This window comes from Sitophilus oryzae, unplaced genomic scaffold, assembly GCF_002938485.1.
Source record: "Sitophilus oryzae breed Bouriz unplaced genomic scaffold, Soryzae_2.0 scaffold_551_pilon_pilon, whole genome shotgun sequence".
Classification (NCBI taxonomy): domain Eukaryota; kingdom Metazoa; phylum Arthropoda; class Insecta; order Coleoptera; family Curculionidae; genus Sitophilus; species Sitophilus oryzae.
In genome coordinates, this window is record NW_022147142.1 from 2,910,233 (window position 1) to 2,917,729 (window position 7,497).

The window sequence follows — 7,497 nt, forward strand, 5'->3', positions numbered from 1 at the left end:
TTTATTATGGTTAGTTAACATTAATATGATTTATTTAATTATCAGTTTCAAAACTGCGTACATATTGGTATATAATACACTAAATATACGAATATTCTGACAAAAGACGCTACGGACAGATGACCTTTTCGTCGTTAAACACTCGAAATGATATTAAATAAGTATTTACAATATTTCATGTTTACTTGTACTGAATTACGCGTTTCAATTTAAAATTTTTGCAAATTTGGTAAAAATTGTTCTAAACACCTTTTTGTTCAAGTTGTATATTCATAAAAAACATTTGGTTCATAATTATTTTTGATGATTACCTACCTTGTATTTTTAATATAAACCTAGAAAAAATATGTTTTTGTTTTATTTTTTTTATTCGTCCCTTCAAATTGTGTTTCAAAAACTGTTACATAATATGTCCTCTGACAAATATTTTCATAATACATAAACATCATTGATTTTATTAAGGGTATTATTATTAGTATTTATCCTGGTTTTTGTCGACAATAAAAACTCAATCTTGTAATAGAACATCAATTTTATATTTCGTAAAATTATTTTGATATGTTATCGACGCCTATGATCCTTATGATAGGCAGGCATTTTCACGCCGTGCCTGCACCCCGTGTCCGCTGATGTTGGCGAGTAGCGGAGTAGTAGGCTTTGGAAACAGTTGAATGTCGGAGGTTGTTGATTTCGGCCCGGGGAGAAGACATTGTTTGTCAAGCTAGTTAGAATTATATTTTAAATATCAATTTCTGTTAAATATATTAATCTCCCGATTACATCAGAAGTGGGATGAGTTTAATCCAGCGTTCTTAGGCCGTACAGGCGTATTTCTGACTTACTGACGACTATTGACTTGACTTTGACCTTTGACCATATCGTTTCGTAAATGCGTCGGTTTCGAGGATCTTTTCGGTCGTCTCAGATACGGGTACCCGTCGCCGTCGGATTTCGGATACTGTCGTCGGATCGGCGAAGCGCGAAAAGAAAACCGGAGGGATCATTCTGCTAGCTCTAGTGCTCAAAAAATATTAGCGGAAAAAAAATGGAGTGCTGGAAAGAAGCGTCATATCACCCCTACAAGTTACAGAACAGGAAAAGGTAGTGAGCCAACACATTATCTGAACAAATCTCTTCTGAAAGGTATTTTAAAAATGGCTAGAAAAAAAATCGAGATAAATACTAAGGTAATTACAAGATAAATTCTAAGGTAGTATTTTTATACAGTAAAAATTGTTGTCATGGAGACAGATTTCAGTTTTTTTTAAAGTAATTGTTCGGATTTTTCGATTTCGGATTTCGGTGATATAAATCGCCTTGTGGTTCAAGAGGTCTCGAAGAGAGGGCGCTACCGTAGTCGGTTGATAAGGATGCGAACCTCGGCATAAACAGACAGTTTTTCACGTAAAAAAGTAAAATTTTATTGTTAAAATTAAAAGTTAAATAAATATCTATCTATGGTCCTCTTGAGGAATAAAATTTCTAGAGTTATGTGTTATTTAGTATATTAGTTATGTTGAGTATGTGTTATTTTATTCTCATTAAACTTCTTGATCAAGTCGAAACGGAAAAGTGGTTTTCAAGCATGATTTTTATTTTTTGTGCGTTGAAATATTTTGTTGAGCTTTTTAATTAAAAATATTAAACAAAAGTCGAACAGTAATTTAATAATTTCATTGTTTATTATGTAATAAAAAAAATCTATCAAGTATATACAGGTATATTCAAGACATTTGATGTGGAAAGGTAAAAAAAGTCTTCAAAAGTTTTTCAGTTTTTCAGAAGTACCTACTATCGATTGTTTCATAAATATATAATTTATATTTTTCATATATACATTTTTTTAATTATACCCCATTTTACTTATTACTTATTTTATTACTTTAAGTTTAGTTATAGATATTATTAATATTTCAGCTATATTTTTAATTTTTCTTACATTTTACTGAAACTTTCAACTTTAGGTAGTCTAGTATTGCTATATCAGTAATATACTAGGTATTACATGAATGTACTTGGTAATTATCTTTAGTGATTAGAAATACAAGAGAGAAATAGTAGATATGTAAAATTTAAAGTTGAACATTTATGAAATCAAACGTTTATTAAGGAATATTAATTTATTATAGACACCTCATAATCCTTCTAGTATACACGCAGTTTCGATCTAATATTTGAAAATTCATTTTAAGATGCTGTTTTTAACGTAGTCTTTAAGAAAGTTATTTTGTTTTCTACCTATTTATGTAGTTGAATAAATATATGGTTGTAGAAAAGTTAAGTAGGTTCCGAACTTCAGGTTTTGCAAATTCACTTGAGAATTATATTAAAAATTCACATAATTTATAAGTATTACATTAGTTTTTCAATTACTATAATATAATTTTAACCACCTCATTATATTTCAGAGTTTTTCAGTTTAATTTAGGTATTTCGCCAGTATTTTCAGGAACTTTATCTTTGTATACGCCATAATTAATAGCAAATAACCCTTCAAATAGTGTTGTAATAAATTAACACATTGTGAGTGTTAAAATAGTTGTGTAAAATTTTGTAGAAGATGCGAACGAAGCGTTTATTAAAGTACACATGGCTACTTTTTAATAAAAGCGTAATTTCTTTTAATTAGAAATAAATGTAAATTAAATGTCCAGATGGGTCAAATTCTAGGCGCCAGAGTACTATTATATAGTAGATTTCACAACACGCTGTAGATATCTTGAAAACAAACTACTAAAGAACGACATAAAATAAATATTCTCGGAAATAACATATTGTTTCGGTAAAAACATGCTTAAATAGTTTTTAACAAAAACGTCTAATAGTTTATATACAACTAGAAAATCCGATTATCTTAATCTTATATAAAATGCATACACTTTTCATATTATGCGTAAACAAAAATAAGTAAAGCGGTACTATATAATTTTAATTTAAAATACATAAACTAAGCTACCTAGGTATGTACTTAAATCTTTATGCGTAAATATATGAGTTTTACAACCCCGAATAAAGTAATCATTTAGGGATACCCTTTTACCTAAAAAACGAATATTCTAATATAAACAAGCCTTATCTCACTACCTGAATACTGTTTGACATCCACGTGGAATGGGACAAGTAGAGAGGCATAATCTCTAGTATGTGTAACAAGTTGCATTACGATATCTAGGTTGAAAATGTTTCAAACATTCAGTTTGGATTGTGTGGAATCTAAGCACTAGGAGCAAAATGAGCGTATCTGGACAAGTTGAGTTTATCCCTCCGGGCGTAAAATGATAAAGTCGGCGTTAGCGATTTTCGGCGTAAATTAGTAGCGAATTATGCGAAATATCAAGCGGAATAAAAGAAAAATTGGATGCGTAGCGAACTATATTCAGCGTTAGATCTACTAAGGATCTGCTAAGGATCACTTCGACACAGCTAATAGGATCCAATCAACCTCCAAGGTAGACAGGTTCATTTAAACTTCTAAGCAGCTGAGGATTGGTTGATATGAAGTTAGAAACATCCTAGGATGGTATGCACGGTCAAAGAACAAAAGTACTGTGGAATAGCTAGGTTTGGCAAGCTATGGATTTGGTTATGGTAGATTCAAACGGGTATTAGGATTGGAAAAAAGGAGTAGGGTTAGTTCTACCCGGTACTCTCTTTTTCAAGGTATACGTTAGTATGATAGCTGGAAAAGGCGTGTGGTGGTTGCTAAGGTATGAGTTTACCACCTGGGCGCTTTGTGAGTAGGGCGGACAAAACTTGCGAATAGGGATGAGTCCCGGTATTCGGTCTGGTTAGTTCGACCCGGATTGCTCTCTTTTCCAGTGGCTGGAATAGGCGTGGGCCCATAGTTAGATTTAGATTTTAGATTTAAGATTTTAGAGTTGAGATTTAACATTATTTTGTTGCACGCAAGCTGCAGATTGCGTGTAACACCAATATATAATAAGTAATTCGTTTATTTTACCTTTGAAAATTGTCTTTTGTCCCTGAATAATTTATTTGTCCATCATGAGTTTTTGAGTATTGTTTCTGAGTGAGTTACGATATTTTATTTTTATTTATTTAAGTAGCAAATAACACGTAGCTCCAGTATGAGCAGTGAACAATCTAACTATATTTTATTTCAGCTTTTAAAAATGTCCTTTAAACGATTCTGATTATGTTTCTCCTTTTTGTGTGTTGTAATAATGGTAACAATTAGCTGATAAGGTTTTGTCAATTGGTTTTGTATCAATTGTCTAGTATCAGCAGCAAACAATCTAACATAATATATTTTTATTTCAGTATTTAAAAATGTCGTTTAAACGATTCTGATTATTTTTGTCCTTTTAGTGTGATGTAACAATGGTAGCAATTAGCTGATAAAGATATGGCTCAGCAGCAAAAAAAAAAACTAATAAATATTTTTATTTCAGCATTTAAAAATGCCATTTAAAAGGTTCTGATTATTTATGTCCTTTTAGTGTGATTCAGAGGAGTGAGGACACTCAAAAGTCAGGAATGGCCGAATGTTATCGACGCCTATGATCCTTATGATAGGCAGGCATTTTCACGCCGTGCCTGCACCCCGTGTCCGCTGATGTTGGCGAGTAGCGGAGTAGTAGGCTTTGGAAACAGTTGAATGTCGGAGGTTGTTGATTTCGGCCCGGGGAGAAGACATTGTTTGTCAAGCTAGTTAGAATTATATTTTAAATATCAATTTCTGTTAAATATATTAATCTCCCGATTACAGATACAAATTCAATTTGTCAAAATTCAAGTCATTAATATATTGATAAACAACCCAAATTATTCCTAAATATTTTATCATAAAAAAAACTGTTACCGGTAAGTTTGTAAAACACATTATGGTTTGTCGTAATACTAGAAAAAATCATTTATTTTTTGCACAAAAGAAGCTTGTCGATCCTTATTTGTCCATAACAAAATTCTGTATGTACAACATACATATACCTAATTTATTATTAAGAAAATTAGATTATATGATCTCAGAATTTTAAAAAAATTTTTTTAAGATAAAATAGTTCTTTCTCAACTGTAATATTGTCAACTTTGGCCTGTATTTTATCTATTTAAAAACATGGGATTGACAATCCCCTTACTAAAATACATACTGGAAGGTACCGATTAAGTTTCATTGCATCAAATACCTTTGCTATAAATCCTGGCTCACAATTTAAGGCCATTGCAAAATGCTTTTGAACTTCATCATAGATTTTACAAGAATAAAAGTGTAATATTGAAACAAAGTAACATTGTAAGCCTCATGACTAATAGTCTCATTTTTAACACTCTTTAAATATCATCTCGTTAACAATTATGAATATTATATGATTTTTCTCAGTGATTTGTGGCACAGATACAAATTAATATATGCCCCATAACAGTTTTTAAATAAGAAACTTCTGCCTACAGATTTAATTTTCTTATTGGCATAATACCCTTTCTTCCTATATAAATCTTGCCATTTTTCAGTCCAATGTTCCTTGTTTTTACAGTTGTAGGAATACTAAAAATGTTGACTATAGAACTTGATACTATGTTTGAAAAAAGCCTTCATACCTGTAACTGTGCATAAATCTAATTAACTGAATTCTCCTCCTCTTGACACTCTGAACACTGCTGCTGCTAATGTTAGAAATATTTAGCACAAAACTACAACTACCTACAACAAACTTTACAATAAAAATGTTAAATTTTCGCTGTTCGATTAAAATACCCTATCTTATGTTTTCTTCTCCTCCAAATAATCTTCTTGTCAAGTAAGGACCAATCTTATTTGACATATTTCTGGTACACTTGAACTTGTGCTTTCATGGACACTATAAGAGTGCACTATTTTACAGAAGCAAGAACATTGATTCCAAGTATCTTCTTCCTCCACACGTAATAAAAACATCCTCTTTAAATGGCCACATCATACACTTATATTTGACCATTCCCAATTACAATCACGATTTTTACAAATCGCCTTTAGGAAAACTAGAAATAAACAGTTTTGGATCATCTGTAAACACGATTATGTTGTATAAACTTACACATGAAAACTAATCATTTTCGTTTATTAGCTTTCTTAGAATGACTATGACAATATACAACAAGCCTTTTTGAATTAGTGTTTAGAATAATTGAGATAATAATAAATTTTAACTAGATAACAACACGAACGAAAAAAAAACAAAACAAACAGATGTCAATTAAAGAGGGGAAGTGACAGCGAGACCTGGAAGATGTCTGCCATCTTGACGTCGACAAAAATTTGGATGCGCACTCGTCGAAGCTCATTCTCCCACTTCCATATCTCTGATATTTTGACAAGTTTACGTTTGTGTTTCCCTCTATACTATCATATTTCTATTTATGCACACAACACCTTGTGTCTATTTTCTAGTAAATATACTTATATATAAAAGTTTAGAATGGTCATGGACATGCATTTTGCGTTTTCAAATGCTTTCAAAGCGGCTTGACTGTCCTAAAGACTTATTTTATCATACAAGTAGTTTCCCCCTTTGACACCTTAAATCACACCTCGTAAAACTAGACTCGATTTCGAAATACTTTAGCCTCAAGCAACTTAAAACATAGTACTGCAGTGACCGAGAGAGAGAGAGGAAAAAAGTGTGTCACGTCTACCGACTTAAGGCACGGAAGCGCGGCAACCTCGCCGCCGTACGCAAGGGTCAACGCGCTGCCGTCGAGCCGCGCCGCGAGTACTACGCCCGCCGCCCATTCAGCACATCTCGTGCTCATCACCGGCGTAGGTCAGAGCGAGTGACGTCATCGAAGATGAGGAGACTTGATAGCGGTGGGCCATGCGATCTAAGCGAACGAAGAAGAGATTCGGAGTCGATGATGATGGGACGGAAGATGCAATAACGGTTCCGATGTTGGTTGCAAGGTCACTCGGTTTTTTTTATGAATAACCTTTAACCGATAACATGCGGAAAAGGGATATAACCGCTAACGTGCGGTCACAGATTCTTTTATTTTATATGTAGCGCTTATTTCATTTTTCATCTTTAACATGAGTATGGTGTTGTCAGACGTTTTTTTTTTTCTCGAATGCATTGTTGCTTTTTTTTGAGACTTTTGTTATATTTTAAGTTCTTACAAGGAAGTACCAATTCGTAGAGCAGTATTTCTTTATATTGTCACTTGGTAAAAGCGTAAACATCAAGAGGCAAAACAGGTATTAGTTTAAAAGTTATAAAAGTAAGGTTGATTGACGAATTTAAAGCTAGAAGTTTTATGTCTTAAGTCGGAAGTTTTATGAGAAAAATACAATTAAAAAAGGAGTTAAAAAATGTAAATTAATCAGCCTGTAGTAATAATTTCTGATACGGGAGCAAAATAAAGGGAAATTATGTTATCATACAACTTAACAAACTAAAAATAAAAACACATTTCCAACTTTTCTCATGATTCTTTTTTTGCCTTCTATAGTAGTTAATAGGCAGAATATTTGTAGAAAATCAAGGTCTACCAATCATAAAAAAG